Source organism: Scyliorhinus torazame, chromosome 9, assembly GCF_047496885.1.
Source record: "Scyliorhinus torazame isolate Kashiwa2021f chromosome 9, sScyTor2.1, whole genome shotgun sequence".
NCBI lineage: Eukaryota > Metazoa > Chordata > Chondrichthyes > Carcharhiniformes > Scyliorhinidae > Scyliorhinus > Scyliorhinus torazame.
In genome coordinates this window covers 89,041,973-89,060,622 of record NC_092715.1, presented here as the reverse complement: position 1 = coordinate 89,060,622, position 18,650 = coordinate 89,041,973, and positions in this window count along the sequence as shown.

The following is an 18,650-nucleotide window of genomic DNA, read 5'->3' as shown; positions in this document are numbered from 1 at the left end:
TCTCCCCTACCAACCATCAATCCCCCAAGCAGTTTACCAACCCCCCCCCCCCCCCCCCACGAGCCCGCCCGGCGGACCTAATTAAAACAATGCCCAATCAACCCCAAAAAAACAAAGAATCCCCCCTCGAAACACAACCCAACAATCCCCAACCATCCCTCCACCGCGACCCCTCATCCCCGAACCTTAGTCTGAGTCCAGTTTTTCGGCCTGAACAAAGACCCACGCCTCCTCCGGGAACTCAAAATAGTGGTGTCGATCCTTATAGGTGACCCACAGACGCACCGGCTGCAGCATACCGAACTTCACCCCTTCCTGTGCAGCACTGCCTTCGCCCGGTTGTAACCGGCCCTCTTCTTCGCCACCTCCGCGCTCCAATCCTGGTAGATCCGGACCTCCGCGTTCTCCCACCTCCTGCTCCGCTCCTTCTTGGCCCACCTTAACACACATTCTCGATCAGCAAACCGGTGGAACCGCATCAGCACCGCCCGCGGCGGCTCGCTGGGCTTGGGACTCCTCGCCAGCACTCGGTGGGCCCCCTCCAGCTCCAAGGGCCCCTGAAAGGCCCCCGCTCCCATCAGCGAATTCAGCATGGTGACCACGTAGGCCCCCACGTCCAATCCCTCCAGCCCCTCCGGGAGACCCAGGATCCGCAGGTTTTTCCGCCTCGACCAGTTCTCCGTCTCCTCAAACCTCGCCTGCCATTTCTTGTGGAGCGCCTCATGCGCCTCCACCTTCACCGCCAGGCCCAGGATCTCGTCCTCATTCTCCGAGACCTTCTGCCGGACCTCCCGGACCGCCGCCCCTTGGGCCGTCTGGGTCTCCAGCAGCTTATCGATTGAAGCCTTCATTGGCTCCAGAACTCTGCTTTCAGTTCCTTAAAACAGCTCTGGAGAAGCTCCTGCTGCTCTTGCGCCCACTGCCTCCATGCTGCCTGGTCTCCGCCCGCCGCCATCTTGGTCCTCCTCCCTCGTACCTTTCTTTGCTTCAATGCCACTTTTAAAATCACCCCACTCCTGGTCCACTCCATACACTATCGGAGGAATGTTGCTGTCCCCTTCCCACACTGGGAAACGTCGAACAAGCACTGTTACGGGCCCTAAAAAGAGCCCAAAAGTCCGTTTTTAGCGGGAGCTGCCGACTGTGCGATTTAGCTCCGCATAGCCGCAACCGGAAGTCCATTGAGGCATAGCGTTTAAGGGCAGGAAGGTTATGCTGGAACTATATAAAACATTGATTAGGCCACAGCTAGAGTATTATGTGCAGTTCTTGAATCCACATCAGAGGAGGGATGTGTCAGCACTTGAAAGGGTGCAGCAGAGAATTACCAGGATGTTGCCTGGGCTGGAGAGTTTTTGTTATGAAGAGAGGTTGGATAGACAGGGGTTGTTTTCCTTTGTCATGTGAGAGTACCTTTAAGAAATGGGTGTTTATAAATGGGTGTGCATATAAATATCTGGAGTGAGAGTACCTTTAAGAAATGGATGTTTACTACTGCAGTGATGTCAGAGAGTGGGTGGAGCTGGGCTGTCTTTCAGCTTTTTACTTTTGTTTTTGAGCAGGCTGCAGGGTGTGTTTTAGTTTTGTTATCAGTGTTGGAGCTGAAGCCAGACCAAGCAGGTGTACTGCTGTTCTCTCTGCCATCAAAAGACTATCTCTTGATCATTTGGTGAATTCAGAATTATAAATGTTTTCAGTAGTGACTTTAACCTGATGTGCTTCTGATAAAGGTTTTGTTTTTAAGTCGTATGGATGTTAAAAAAGGAAAGCTTAAAGGTTTACTTAGTGTTGTAGTCTTTGGGTTGTATTTGAATTAATGGTTGCTAAGATGTTCACTGTATGTTTTAAAAAGGTTAACTTGAGTTCATAGAATAAACGTTGTTTTGCTTTAAAAAATACTTTTCCATTTCTGCTGTACCACACCTGTAGAGTGGGCCATGTGCTCCCCATACCACAATCTATTAAAAGTTGTGGGTCAGGTGAACTCCATGATACACTTTGGGGTTCTCAAAACCCTGTCCAATAACAAATTGGGGGCTCGAGGGGGATAAAAGTCTATCTATTGGATTGACTTAGTGAACTAAAAGACAGTGAGGGGTGAGCAAATTGTGGTTGCTTATCAGGTGTGGTATTCTAGTTTAAGTAGGGAGTGTGTTGTGGACAATGGCTCTTTCAGAGGCTCAGACGTTTTTTGGGGGTGGAGACGGTCACACGCAGTACCTTATGGACAGAGACTAAAAGTAGACTGTTAGATTTGGCAAAAACATTGCAGTTCACATTAGCTGACAAAATGCGAAAAGGTGAGGTCATTATGGCGGTGGCTAAGCATTTAAAGTTGCCTGAGATACAGTTTGACTCATTGGAAATAGCAAAAATTCAGTTGCAAATTAGACAAATGGAACATGAGAAAGAATTAAAGCTGCTTGAATACGAAAGAGAGAGAGTGGAAGAAGAAAGAGAGAGAGAGGAAAAAGAGAGAGAAGAAAGGAAAACAGAAAGAATAGCACTAGCAGAACAAAAAGAAAGAGAAAGGGAGATACAGATCAGGGAAAAAGATAAAGAGAGAGAATTTGAACTTCAGAAAATGGCCATGAAACATGGCAGTCAGTTAAAATTGGCAGACGTAAAGGGAAATGTATAGTTGGTGGATAATGATGAGGATGGTGAGAAAGAGCGTCATAGTCAAAGGCTTGGTGGGAATCCATTTAAATACGTCCAAGCATTGCCAAGGTTTGACGAGAAGGAGGTGGAAGCCCTTTTCATTTCATTTGAGAAGGTAGCTAAACAAATGAAATGGCCACAGGACATGTGGGTATTACTGATTCTAACAAAGCTGGTAGGTAGGGCTAGTGACGTGTTTGCATCACTACCGGAGGAGGTATCTGGGACGTATGAGGAGGTGAAAAAATCCATCTTAGGTGCATATGAACTAGTGCCTGAAGCCTACAGACAAAGGTTTAGAAATTTAAGGAACGAATTTGGTCAAACATGCATGGAGTATGAAAGGATCAAACAGAATAATTTTGATAGGTGGATAAGGGCTTTGAAAATAGACCAAACGACGGCGCGAACACTTTGCCTCAATATCGGAGAATTGCCCCCGAGAAATACTCAAGTGGTAAAGGTAAAGGTGATATGATGGGAAATAATAAGGGGAGTGCACCTCAGATTAAAAAGGAAATCCAGGAGGGTGGAAAAGAAATGAAAAGTTTCAAATGTTTTAACTGTAATAAATTAGGCCATGTAAAATCAGTGTTGGTGGTTGAAGAAAAGCACTGGGAAGGCTGATGTGGTAAAACAGGATAAGACAGGGGGCGTCATTCTCCGACCCCCCGCCGGGTCGGAGAATGGCCGTTGGCCGCCGTGAATCCCGCCCCCGCCCCCGCCGAAGTCTCCGCTCCCGGAGATTGGGCAGGGGCGGGAATCCGGCCACGCTGGTTGGCGGGACCCCCCGCTGGATTCTCCGGCCCGGATGGGCCGAAGTCCCGCCCAGGAATTGCCTGTCCCGCCGACGTAAATCAAACCTGGTATTTACCGGCGGGACCAGGCGGCATGGGCGGGCTCCGGGGTCCTAGGGGGGGCGCGGGGCGATCTGACCCCGGGGGGTGCCCCCACGGTGGCCTGGCCCGCGATCGGGGCCCACCGATCCGCGGGCGGGCCTGTGCCGTGGAGGCACTCTTTCCCTTCCGCCTCCGCCACGGCCTCCACCATGGCGGAGGCGGAAATGACTCTCCCCACTGCGCATGCGCGAGAAACTGACAGCGGCCGCTTACGCTCCCGCGCATGCGCCGCATTTCCGCGCCAGCTGGCGGGGCAACAAATGCCATTTCCGCCAGCTGGCGGGGCGGAAATCCCTCCGGCGTCGGCCTAGCCCCTCAATATTGGGGCTAGGCCGCCAAAGATGCAGAGACTTCCGCACCTTTTTGCCGGCGCGATGCCCGTCTGATTTGCGCCGGCTTTGGCGCCAGTCGGCGGGCATCCCGCCGTTGGGGGAGAATTTCGCCCAGGGTTTGTTAAAGTGGTAAAGGAAAGCCCAAGTGAAGCCAAGGAGGTGCAAAAGATTGTACAGCTTGATCAAGATGTTATTGATAAGAAGGTGCCAGATCTCTTTAAAGCATTTACTTGTGTGGTAAAGTTTACTCATGTGTATCAGGAGAAGCAGGTGAAGAAGTCACAACTTTAAGAGATACAGGAGCTAGTCAATCTTTAATGGTAAGCGACGAGGAGTTATGCAGTTTGGGAAGAATGTTGCCAGAAAAGGTGGTAATATGTGGAATTCAGGGTGAGAAGAGTAGTGTTCAATTATATAAGGTAAGGTTGGAAAGTCCAATGAAGAGTGGTGAAGTGGTGGTAGGAGTAACAGAGAAACTATCTTGTCCAGGAATACAGTTTATCTTTGGTAATGATATAGTTGGATCGCAGGTGGGAGTGATGCCGACTATGGTTGATAAGCCAGTGGAAAACCAGACAACTGAAGTATTGAAGGACGAATATCCTGGGATTTTTCTGGATCATGTAGTAACAAGGTCGCAAAGTCATAAGTTAAGACAAGAGGAGAAATCAAAGAGTGAAGATGAAGTTGAAGTGCAATTGTCAGAAACGATTTTTGATCAGGTGGTTGAAAAAGAACAAGAACAGGTGGAGGATGAGGCAGATATGTTTAGTTCAGGAAAATTGGCAGAGTTACAACAGAAAGATATAGAAATAAAACAATGTATCAGAAAGCATACACAGAAGAGGAATCTGAGTGTAGACCAGAATGTTATTACCGTAAAAGTGATGTCTTGATGAAAAAATGGAGATCTTTACATATGCAGTCGGATGAAAAGCGGGCAGAAGTTCATCAAGTAGTATTGCTGGTCGGGTATAGAAAGGCGGTGTTGCGAGTTGCACATGAGGTGCCAGTGGGAGGTCACTTGGGAATAAGGAAAACTCAAGCTAAAATCCAGAAACATTTTTATTGGCCTGGAAAACATAAAGATGTAGTTAAATTTTGTCAATCATGTCACACATATCTAGTAATAGGGAAACCTCAAGCAGTGATAAAACTAGCACCCTTAATACTCATTCCAGCATTTGAGGAACCTTTTACAAGGGTCCTAATTGATTGCATAGGACCGCTTCCTAAAACAAAAAGTGGGAATCAATATCTTTTGACTATAATGGATGTGTCTACTCAGTTTCTAGAGGCCATTCCAGTACGTAATATTACAGTTAAAAAGATTGTGGAGGAGTTACTTAATTTCTTTACTAGATATGGACTACTCATAGAAATACAATCGGATCAAGGATCAAATTTTACCTCAAGGCTATTCAAAGAAGTTATGGATAGCTTTGGAATAAAACAATTTAAATCAACTGCGTACCATCCAGAATCGCAGGGAGCGTTAGAAAGGTGGCATCAGACATTAAAGACAATGTTGAGGGCTTATTGTCAAGATTATCCAGAGGATTGGGATAAAGGAATTCCATTCGTACTGTTTGCAATTAGGGATGCACCTAATGAATCAACCAAATATAGCCCTTGTGAACTAAGTTTTGGTGATGAGGTAAGAGGACCACTTAAATTGATAAAGGAAAAATTGGTGAGTGTGAAATCAGAAATTACATTACTGGATTACGTGTCAAATTTTGGGGAACAATTAAATGGAGCAGACAACATTTAAAAGTTGCACAAAATGTGATGAAACGGGTAGCGGACAAGAAATCCAAAGTTCGTAGTTTTGTCAGTGGAGATAAAGTTTAAGTGTTGTTACCAGTGGCAGGTGAACTTTTAAAAGTTATGTTTTGTGGACCTTATCAGATTGATAGGAAATTAAGTGAGGTGAATTATGTGGTTAAAAACACCAGATAGAAGGAAAACTCACCGAGTGTTACGTACATATGCTTAAAAGGTACTTTGAAAGGGAAGGAGAGAAAAAGGAGGTTTTAATGATTCTAATTCAAAGTGACGAACCAAATCCAGATGACTGTGAATTTGACATACCTCAAATTAAATTGGAAAACGAGTATGTTCTTACAAATTGGGATAAATTGTTGAGTTACCTTCCAGAGGAAAAACGGACTGACCTGAAAGAGTTATTGATATCACGTGGGCAAGTTTGTGGAGATAAATTGGGAAGTACTAAAATGGCTATACATGATGTAGATGTGGGAAAGGCTGTTCCGATCAAACAACATCCATACAGACTTAACCCTTTAGAATTGGCACAGGGTAACAAAGAGATTGAGAGTATGCTTAAAAATGGCATAATTGAAGTGGGTTGCAGCCAATGGAGCTCTCCCATAGTGATGGCACCAAAACCAAAAGGTACCCAACGGTTTTGTGTGGACTATAGAAAGGTTAATGCAGTTACAAGAACAGACTCTTATCATATCCCACGTTTGGAGGATTGCACTGAGAAAGTGGGACAATCAGCTTTTATTTCTAAACTGGATTTACTTAAAGGCTACTGGCAGGTACCTTTATCCGAAAGGGCAAAGGAGATGTCAGCTTTTGTGACTCCAGATGGTATATACCAATTCAAAGTTATGCCATTTGACATGAAAAACGCACCAGCCATATTTCAATGATTAACTAACAAAGTTCTTTCAGGATTACCCAATTGTGCGGTATGCATCGACAATCTGGTAATTTTCAGCCAGACATGGAAAGAACATTTAAAACATCTGATGGAGTTATTCGATCGACTTCAGGAGGCGGGTTTGGTGATAAACCTAGCCAAAAGTGAATTTGGAAAAGCCCAAGTCACTTTCCTTGAGGAGTTTCCGATCCCATCGAGACTGAGGGAAATAATGCGATTTCTTGGCATGAGTGGATTTGTTCGAACATTTGTGCAAAGGTTTTGTAGCGTGATTGCTCCACTGATAGACTTGCTGAAGAAACGTCAAAAATTTCAGTGGGCAGCGGACTTTCAACAGACATTTGACTACCTGAAAGCTGTGATAACCAATGCTCCTGTGTTGGAGAATTACAAGAGACTCTGTGAACTAAAGTATCTGACTTTAACGTGAAATGCCGAGGCATAGAGAAATGGACGGATCGTGCAGAGACTTTCTTGTTCAAAGAGACTGTCAATCAGGAAGGATTTCAGTTGGAGGAAGAAGAACTAAAATGGACTATATTATTGTATCTGTTTGCGTGTGTTGTTTTTTTTTTAAACAAAAAAGTACATTTACTGTGTGCATTTCTTAAAGGATAATGAAAAGGTGAAAAATGAAACCATCTTGAAGTTGATGGTTTATTTTTTTTTCTTGGGGGGGAGGTGTCATGTGAAAGTACCTTGAGGAAATGGGTGTTTATAAATGGGTGTGTATATAAATATCTGTAGGGTTTTTTTTGTTTCATTTGTTTATAAATTTAGAGTACCCAATTCATTTTTCTCCAATTAAGGGGCAATTTAGCGTGGCCAATCCAGCTACCCTGCACGTCTTTGGCTTGTGGGAGCGAGACCCACGCAGACACGGGGAGATTGTGCAAACTCCACACGGACAGTGACCCAGAGCCGGGATCGAACCTGGGACCTCGGCGCTGTGAGGCAGCAGGGCTAACCCAATAAATATCTGTAGTGAGAGTACCTTTAAGAAATGGATGTTTAGTATTGCAGTGATGTCAGAGAGTGGGTGGAGCTGGGCTGTCTGTCAGTTTTTTACTTTCGTTTGTGAGCAGGCTGCAGGGTGTGTTTTAGTTTCATTTTCAGTGTTGGAGCTGAAGCCAGGCCAAGCAGGTGTACTGCTGTTCTCTCTGCCATCAAAAGACTATCTCTTGATCATTTGGTGAATTCAGAATTATAAATGTTTTCAGTAGTGACTTTAACCTGATGTGCTTCTGATAAAGGTTTTTGTTTTTAAGTCGTATGGATGTTAAAAAAGGAAAGCTTAAAGGTTTACTTGGTGTTGTAGTCTTTGGGGGTTGTACTTGAATTAATGGTTGCTAAGATGTTCACTGTATGTTTTAAAAAGGTTAACTTGAGTTCATAGAATAAACATTGTTTTGCTTTAAAAAAAACTTTTCCATTTCTGCTGCACCACACCTGTAGAGTGGGCCGTGTGCTCCCCATACCACAATCTATTAAAAGTTGTGGGTTAGGTGAACTCCATGATACACTTTGGGTTCTCTAAACCCTGCCCCATAACACCTTAGAGCAGAAGAAACTGAGGAGGGACATGACTGAGATGCATAAAATTAAGAGAGGCATAGATAGAGTAGAGAGGAAGAAACTTTTCCTCTTGATGGAGGGATCAATGACCTCATGGTTTGATTTAAGGTAAGGGGCAGAAGGTTTAGCAGGGATGTGAGGGAAAACCTTTTCACCCGGAGGGTGGTGGGAGCCTGGATCTCACTGCCTGAAAGGGCGGGGGAGGCAGAGACCCTCATAACATTTCAGAAGTACTTAGATGTGTACTTGCAATGCCAAGGCATAAGGCTATGGGCCAAGTTCTGGAAAATGTGATTAGAATAGTTACGTGTTTGTTTTTAATTGACGCAGACGCAATGGGCCAAAGGGTCTTTTCTGTACTGTGGACCTCTATGACATTCTATGAATGTATAACTGGCGTGTGACCATCGGAAGAACATCCTGCACATGTGTGCACAGTGCCCTGGGAGTTGCAATGATTCCTCCTACATCCTGAGTCACTCTCAGGTATCCAAGGTTTTCCAAGGGCCTGAATGTCTGCAGAGCTGGCTGTTTGGAGAAAAGGGGGACCCACTAAAATGATATTGATGATACCAGTATGTTACCCTCAGAATCATTCCGAGGAGAGGTAAAATGTTGCTCACAACTCCACACACACCCGTAAATAGCAGATCATCGGGTTTCTGAAAATGTGCTTCAGGTGCTTGGGCTGTTCAGGTTGATCAGTGCAATACATCCTGATAGGGTTTTCCGTATCATCGCAGTGTGTTCCACCATTTACAATCTGGCAATGCAAAGAGCTGATCCCTTGCCAGAGCGTGAACTGGTGGGGGATGAGAGCTCATCGTAGGATGAAGATTCAGAAGCCCAGGAAACTCAGGAAGTGGTTGAAGGTCGGTATGAGCGTGATGGATCATGGAGGAAAGAAGATGTGAGAGACATGCCTGTGACAAAGCCATTGCTGACAGGTTCCAGGAAGAGTAAAGTTCAATGAGGGCATGTGACCACATCTCTCCTAGCCCTCAATGTCATTACCTTTCACCGCACAATGAAAATGGGTCCTACATTAACATTTGCATTTTCTGGCCTCACAATTCAGTAGGCCATGATCTCTGCAGCGGTCAGTGGTGTCCAGTGAATGCACTCAATCTGGTAACTGAGAGTTCATTGAGGAATGTCTGCAAAGTGAGAGATGATTTGAAGTTTTCACCTCCATCTAATGTTGCAAATACTGCTCCAACTGAGATGGCCTGCTCACAGACGTTCAGTTTGGCCTCTGTCAATGTCACTCAGCTCCTGAACTCATTACAGCCTTGGTTCAAACATGGACAAAAGAGTTGAATGCAATAGGTGAGGTGAGAGTGACTGCCCTTGACATCAAAGTAGTATTTGAAGATTATGGCATCAAGGAGCCCTAGCTAAACTGCAGTCAATGAGAATCAGGGGGAAAGCTCTCTGATGGTTGGGGGCATACCTGGCACAATGGAAGATGGTTCTGGTGATTGGAAGTCATATAGATCTGATGTAGAGTCAAATTCAATGATGCAAGATGATACTTTGAATGCGAGTCTTTGCAGGTAATTAAGTCTTTACAGGTCCAGACGGTCCGACTGGAGAGAGGGAAAATCACAGTTTAAAGAGGTGTGAATTGTTGCAAGCCAAAACAGTGGTGGGATTTTGCAAGCTCGGGCAGATGGTGGGGGGTGAATGTAATGTGACGTGAATCCAAGGTCCCGTTTGAGTCTGTACTCATGCGTGTGGAACTTGGCTATCAATTTCTGCTTGCCGATTCTGCGCTGTCGTGCGTCCTGAAGGCCGCCTTGGAGAACGCTTACCTGAAGATCAGAGGCTGAATGCCCTTGACTGCTGAAGTGTTGCCCGACTGGAGGGGAACATTTCTGCCTGGCGATTATCGCGTGATGTCCGTTCATCAGTTGTAGCAGCATCTGCATGATCTTGCCAATGTACCATGCCTCGGGGCATCCTTTCCTGCAGCATATGAGGTAGACAACATTGGCCGAGTCGCTCGAGTATATATCGCGTACCTGATGGGTGGTGTTCTCACGTCTAATGGTGGTACCCATGTCGATGATCTGGCACGTCTTGCAGAGGTTGCCATGGCAGAGTTGTGTGGTGTCGTGGTGCTGTTCTCCTGAAGACTGGGTAATTTTCTGCAAACAATGGTCTGTTTGAGGTTGCGCGGTTGTTTGAAGGCATGTAGTGGGGGGGGTGGGAATGATCTTGGCAAGATGTTCGTCTTCATCAATGACGCGTTGAAGGCTGCGAAGAAGATGTCGTAGTTTCTCCGCTCCGGGGAAGTACTGGATGCCGAAGGGTACTCTGCCGGTTGCGTCCCGTATTTGTCTTCTGAGGAGGCCAGTGTGGTTTTTTGCTGTGGCGCGTTGGAACTGTCGATCGATGAGTCGAGCGCCATATCCCGAACTTACGAGGGCATCTTTCAGCATCTGTAGATGTCTGTTACGCTCCTCTTCATCTGAGCAGATCCTGTGTATGCGGAGGGCTTGTCCATAGGGGATGGCTTCTTTAATGTGTTTAGGATGGAAGCTGGAGAAGTGGAGCATTGTGAGGTTATCCGTGGGCTTGCGGTAAAGCAAAGTGCTGAGGTGATCGTCCTTGCTGGAGATGAATGTGTCCAAGAATGCAACTAAATCTGGAGAGTAGTCCAGGTGAGTCTGATGGTGGGATGGAACTTATTGATGTCATCGTGCAGTGGTTTCAGTGATTCTTCATCGTGGGTCCAAAGGAAAAAAATGTCATTGATGTATCTGGTGTATCACATCTGTTGAAGGTTCTGTGCAGTGAGGAGGTCTTGTTCGAACTTGGACATGAAGATGTTGGCATATTGAGGTGTGAATTTGGTCCCCATGGCTGTTCCATGTATCTGGATGAAGAACTTGTTGTCGAAGGTGAAGACGTTGTGATCCAGGATGAAGCGGATGAGTTGTAGAATTATGCCTGGAGATTGGCAATTGTCGGTGTTGAGTACTGAGGCTGTTGCAGCAATGCCGTCACCATAGGGGATGCTGGTGTAGAGTGCCGCGATGTCCATTATGATGAGGAATGTTCCTGGTTCAATTGGTCCATGGGTGCTGAGTTTCTGTAAGAAGTCCGTCTTATCGCGACAGAAGCTGGGGGTTCCTTGTATGATGGGTTTCAAGATGGCAAGTTCCGCACGCATGAGTACGGCCTCAACCGGGACCTTGGATTCATGTCGCATTACATTCACCCCCCACCATATGGCCTGAGCTTGCAAAATCCTACCAACTGTTCTGGCTTGAGACAATTCACACCTCTTTAACCTGTGATTATCCCTCTCTCCAGTCGCACCGTCTGGACTTGTAAAAACTTAATTACCTGCAAAGACTTGCATTCAAAGTATCATCTTGTATCATTGAATTTGTCTATATATGTGGTCGTGGAACCCACCTCTTCATTCACCTGAGGAAGGAACTGCGCACCAAAAGCTAGTGATTCCAAACAAATTTGTTGGACTTTAACCTGGTGTTGTAAGACTTCTTAGATGGTAATGGTCGTGGGTTTAAAGGTCCTGCCTAAGGAGTCTTGGTGAGTTCCTACGGCGCAACTTGTAGATGGCACACTCTGTTGCTGCTCGGCGTTGGTGGTGGAGAGAGTAAATGAATGTGGATAGGGTGCCAATCAAGCGGGCTGCTTTGTCCTCAAAAGTGTTACGTTTCTTGAGTGTTGTTGGAGCTGCACTCATCCAGGCAAGTGGAGAGTTTTCCATTAAACTCCTGACTTGTGCCTTGTAGATGACAGACAGGCTTTAAGGGGTCAGGAAGTGAGTTACTTACAGCAGGATTGCTAGACTTTGACCTGCTCTTGTAGCTACAGTATCTATATGACTAAGCCAGTTCAGTTTCTGGTCAACGGTAATCCCTATGATGTTGACAGTCAGGGAATTCAGTGATGGTAATGCCATTGGTGGCATGGGATATTGGTTAGATTTTCTCCTGTTCAAGATAGTCTGGCACTTGTGTGCGTGTATGTTACTTGCTACTTGTCACCCTAAGTCTGAATATTATTGAGATCTTGTTACATTTTGGATCTGGACTGCTTCAGAATCTGAGGGCTGGAAACTGTAATGACTTAGGCCAGGCCTTTGCGATTGGCCAATTAGAATACAAGTTCCCTGATTAGTGGCTCAATCAGGAAACCCCTTTCTGTGTATATAACAAGGAGTGTCAGATCCTCTGCACTCCCGATGTAGACAGCAAATTGAATGGTCATGGTTGTTCAGCTCTTGGGTTTGTAAATGAAAGGAATTCTTGTGACGGGACTTGTGCCTCTGTGGATTTACTACAGTGGTGACGAGGAAAATGGAACGACCCGAAGAAACCTGCTCGTCAGCAGCTGCCGCATATTGAGGGTATGCCACTGACAGGCAAAATGCCTTTATTCGGAAAGTTAGATTCTTTTGACCCTGCAGTGGAAGACTGGGCCCAATATGTAGAGCGGATGAAGTACTTCTTAAAAGCAAATGATATAATTCCGGATGAAAAGCAACGGGTCATTCTGCTGACCGCGTGTGGGCCAGCAGCCTTTGCCATTATGCGCAGTCTCACTTTTCCGGAGGCACCGGATACGAAAACTTTCCAGGAATTGACGGACTTAGCAATCGAGTACTATGACCCCAAGCCACCTCTGATCCTGTGAAGGTACCGGTTTTACTCAGCATTCTGAGACACTGTGGAGTCAATTACAATCTTTTTAACAAGATTAAGGCGATTAGCAGAGGCTTGCGAATTTGGCCTGACGCTAAATGAGATGCTCCGAGACCGTTTGGTCTGTGGGATAAATAATTTAGCAATACAGAAACGTCTGTTAGCAGAGGCCGAGCTGGATTGCAAATAAGCAATGCAGGAGGCTTTGTCCTTAGAAAAAGCGGCAAGGGGTGCACATGAGTTACAGGGTACTCTGATGGACGTAGACGCTCATGCCAGCGAAACTGAGTTAAGGGACTACCGTTGGGGGATAGGCAACTGCCTAGCCACCCTCAGGAACAACTCGGATACTACGTTTACCAGGACTACTCGCAGAAGCCCTCCCAAGCAAGGGAAAATTAGCTCCAGACAGACGGCAGCCCCTGCAGCCTTTCGCCCGGCAAAATATTGTAGTTGTTGCCAGAGATCGGAGTCAGAAAGGAGAAACAGAAGCCCAAAACCATCATCTTGGAGAAGGTCACATAGGCCACGGTACAGGAGAATGCATACCCTAGAAGCCCCACCTACCTCCGACGAGGAACAACTAAATTGTGAGACGATGGTGAAATCAAAACCCATTAAATTATCCATAAGGTTGAATGGATGTCCCACACTGATGGAAGTCGACACTGGAGCAGCCATATCTGAGAACATAGAACATTACAGTGCAGTACAGGCCCTTTGGCCCTCGATGTTGCACCGACCTGTGAAACCACTCTAAAGCCCATCAACACTATTCCCTTATCATCATTATCCAATGACCATTTATATGCCCTTAATGTTGGCAAGTCCACTACTGTTGCAGGCAGGGCATTCCACGCCCTTACTACTCTCTGAGTAAAGAACCTACCTCTATCTGTCCTATATCTATCTCCCCTCAATTTAAAGCTATGTCCCCTCGTGCTAGACATCACCATCCGAGGAAAAAGGCTCTCACTGTCCACCCTATCCAATCCTCTGATCAACTTGTATGCCTCAATTAAGTCACCTCATAACCTTCTTCTTCTCTCTAATGAAAACAGCCTCAAGTCCCTCAGTCTTCCCTCAAGTCCCTCAGCCTTCCCTCATAAGATCTTCCCTCCATACCAGGCAACATCCTGGTAAATCTCCTTCCAATCCTTCCAAATGCAGCCGCACCAGAGTTTTGTACAGCTGCAACACGACCTCATGGCTCCAAAACTCAATCCCTCTACCAATAAAAGCTAACACACCGTATGCCTTCTTAACAACCCTCTCAACCTGGGTGGCAACTTTCAGGGATCTATGTACATGGACACCGAGATCTCTCTGCTCATCCACACTGCCAAGAATCTTACCATTAGCCCAGTACTCTGTCTTCCTGTTATGCCTTCCAAAATGAATCACCTCACACTTTTCTGCATTAAACTCCATTTGCCACCTCTCAGCCCAGCTCTGCAGCTTATCTATGTCCTCTGTAACTTGTAACATCCTTCCGCACTGTCCACAACTCCACCGACTTTAGTGCCATCTGCAAATTTACTCACCCATCCTTCTACGCCCTCCTCCAGGTCATTTATAAAAATGACAAACAGGGATAGGGGAAAATGTATTCAATAACATTTGCACTGGACTCCAACCCTTATTCCTAACCAGAACCTCGGCAAAGCTGAGGACATACACATGGGAACCATTGAAGTGTTGGGCACAACGCATGTAACTGTGGCTTATGGAGAGCAACTGGTAAGGCTGCCTTTAATGGTAGTGAAAGGTGTGGGGCCAAGCTTATTGGGACAAAACTGGCTAAAAGAGATCCAGCTGTATTGGGTAAACATTTTCCAGCTGGAAAATGGCCGCCTGAGCACACTCCTGTGCAAATACCCAGAGGTTTTCCGAGAAGGGCTCAGAACAATAATGGGAGCATAGGCGACATTGCATGTAGATCCAGAGGCCGTCCCAAAATTCTACAAGGCCTGATCTGTACCCTTCGCATTAAGGCAGAAAGTCAATATGGAAATAAAACGATGAGAGCGTGAGGGAATAATAAAACCGGTCCAATTTGCAGAGTGGGCGGCACCCGTGGTGCCTATCCTTAAGCCGGAAGGCTCGGTCCGCCTTTGTGGAGATTTCAAACAAACGATTAATCGCTACTCACAACTGGACAAATACCCAATTCCCCGGATTGAGGATTTGTATGCAAAGCTGGCTGGAGGACTCCTATTCTCAAAGCTGGATATGAGCCACGCATATCTACAGCTGGAGCTGGACGAAGGGTCCCAAAAATTCTCAACGATAAACACCCTGAAGGGCCTTTTTCAGTGTACAAGATTACCCTTCGGGGTATCGTCCGCTTGTGCGATATTCCAGAGGACAATGGAGAATATATTGCAAGGGCTGCCACAAGTCGCGATTTACCTGGATGACGTCCTCATTACAGGAAAAACAAAGGCAGAACACCTGCAAAACGTGGAGGAAGTCCTTAGGAGGTTTTCAGCAGGAGGCATGTGCCTAAAGAGGGAGAAATGTGTTTTCCTAGCACCTCAAGTAACCTATCTGGTGTACAAGGGGGACTAATCAGGGCTACACCCTTTGGAGATCGGGTGAGGGCGATTAAAGATGCCCCCACCACAATCCAGGAGTTAAGGTCTTTTTTAGGACTGGTGACATATTATGGAAAGTTCATACAGAACAGAGCTTCCATCTTAGACCCCCTATACCAATTACTAAAAAAGGGGCAAGCCTGGGAGTGGTCCACCCGCCAAGACCGGGCTTTCAAGAAAATAAATGACTAGCTTTCCTCAGAGAACATCTTGGCACACTACGACCCCAGGAAAGAGTTGGTGCTCATGTGTGACGCGTCTCCATATGGCGTTGGTGCAGTTTTGGCACACAGAGGGCAAAACGGACAGGAACGACCTATAGCGTTTGCTTCCAGGACTCTGGCAGCAACAGAACAAAAGTACGGCCAAATCGAAAAGGAAGGACTGGCTGTGATCTTCGCGGTGAAGAAATTTCACCAGTACTTGTTCGGGCGGAAATTCACTGTAATTACAGACAACAAGCCATTGCTGGGTTTGTTGAAAGAAGACAAAGCAATACCATCAATAGCTTCGGCCCGGATCCAACGCTGGGCCCTACCACTGGCAGCATACCAGTATCAACTGGAGCATTGGCCAGGAACCCGGGTGGCAAACGCAGATGCACAAAGCAGGCTGCCATTACCGGACACCCCGCCATTAGTACCCAAAATAGAGGAAACGGTAATGATGTTACATTTCCTGAACACTCTTCCAGTGGCCGCACAAAACATTTATTTATGGACCCAAAGGGACCTGGTTTTATCAAAAATAAAACACATGGTGCTAACTGGGGAAATGGAAAGACCGGTCCAGGTGGAATTCCACCCTTACTGGAGCAGAAGAGAGCAGACCACCATGGAAGACGGGATCCTGCTATGCGGGGCTCGAGTAATAGTTCCAAGTCAAGGCCGTTGAGTCATCCTGGCTGAACTACATCATGGGCACCCTGGAGTCTCAAAAATGAAGATGCTGGCCAGAAATGTCTGGTGGCCGGGCCTGGACACAGACATAGCACCATTGGTAGGTCAGTGCCAAGAATGCCAACAAGGGCAGAAGGTGCCACCGGCAGCCCCGCTGCACCCATGTGAATGGCCAGGTAGACGATGGTCGCGACTTCATGTCGATTTTGCAGGCCCGTTTATGGGTTCAATGTTTTTTACAAAAGTAGGCGCCGATTCGAAATGGCTCGACATCTACAAAATGAACTCTGCAAATTCAACAACTACCATTGAAAAACTCCGCACCTTGTTCGCAACTCATGGTATCCCGGAGGTGTTAGTCTCAGACTTCACAAAATTTATGTTGTCGAATGGCATTCGGCACATAAGGACGGCACCATACCACCCGGCATCGATTGGTTTGGCGGAGAGAGCCGTCGAGACCTTAAAAGTCGGGTTGAATAAACAGTCAACAGCATCATTGGACACCAACTGTCGCACTGGCTATTTCACTACAGAACAACCCCACACCGGGAATAGCACCGGCGGAGCTACTCATGGGCAGACGACTCCGAACCCGGCTGAGTCAACTATTGCCAAATTTAGGTGGCAGAATAGAGCGACACCAAGAGGCCCAATGCAGGGACCACGACAACACTCGCCGAGAAAGGCAGTTCAACACGGGTGAAAATGTATGGGTCAGAAATTATGCGAATGGCCCCACATGGGTAGCAGGAACAGTCACAGGACAGGACCTGTGTCGTATGAGATACTTTTGGGAAACCATGTAGGGGGCGATTCTCCAAAATGGAGACCAAGTGTTCGCACCGCCGTGAACGCCTTTGTGTTTCACGACGGCATGAAACGGGCCCGGGTTGACCGATTCTGTCCCCCACAGGGGGCCAGCACAGCGCTGGAGCGATTCACGCTGCTCCAGCCTCCCTTCCCGGTGCCAAATGGGTGCCGCGCCAACCTGCGCATGCTCGGGGGACTTCTTCAGCGCGCTGGCCCCGTCGGTGTTCAGGGGCCGGCCGCGCAACAAAATAGGCCCGGCGGGGGGAGAGGCTGGCCCGCCAATTGGTGGGCCCCAATCGCGGGCCAGACCCCATCGAAGGCCCCCCCGGTGAAGGAACGCTTTTCCCCGTCCCACAGGCCGCCCCGACCCTTCGCGCAGAGTTCCCGCCGGCAGCGACCAGGGGTGAACGGCGCCGGTGGGACTCTGTCGTACCCGCGCAGCCGCTTGGCCCATCCAGGGCGGAGAATCGGCGGTGCCGGCGCCGCCTCAAACGCGCCGGCGCAAATGGTGCCGATTCTCCGCACCGCGGAATATAGCGCGCCGGAGTCGTGGCGCAGTTGCGCCGATTCTCCGTCCCGGCGCGGGGCTCGGAGAATCGCCCCCTGTAATAAAGAAACACCTGGACCAGGTGCGGGTCTCAGATTCATTGCCTCCTCCGGAGCTGACTCAGATCAGCATACCAAGGACCGTGGAGAGCCCTCCCCGCCAAACTATTCACGTCCCTCCAACACTACTGGTGAGGACATCGCACTCGGATATGGACACCGTGGATGACGCCGCAGCTGTACCATTTCCGCTGGAGGAAAGGGGCGAACCGCCCATCAGGCGCTCACATCGGAAAAGACGGACGCCTAGCCGTTACACCCGCCCTACGTCAGAGGCCGAAGTGGACCAGCCGGACCCGGCGCAAAAACAAAGCAGGAGACCCGTGAGTCACGAGGACCATGGGGGCTCCTCGGACTTTGGTGGGGAGGGGTGTAATGACTTAGGCCAGGCCTTTGAGATTGGCCAATTAGAATATGAGTTCCCTGATTAGTGGCCCAATCAGGGAACCCCTTTCTGTGTATATAACAGGGAGTGTCAGATCCTCTGCACTCCCGGTGCAGACAGCAAACTGAATGGTCATGGTTGTTCAGCAGTTGGGTTTGTAAATAAAAGGAATTCTGGTGACGGGACTTCTGCCTCCGTGGACTTACTATACAAATGGTGCTGAACACTTATGTGCAAACATCAGTGTACATCCTGGGTAGTGCCAGGGGGCAGGACCAGACAATGCCGGGTAGGGACTGTGTGGTTTCCACGAGGTTGGGAAGTGGGTGGCAGGGGGTTCCTTATGAGCATTTGTGCACTATGATGGCTTTTAAATATGGCTCCCTTGTCATGATATTCAGATATACATCATGGTGCAAACACACATACACATGGATGGACAGATCAACGGACCAATCAATACACACACAACATCACAGCCAATCACAGGCAAGAACATACACACTATA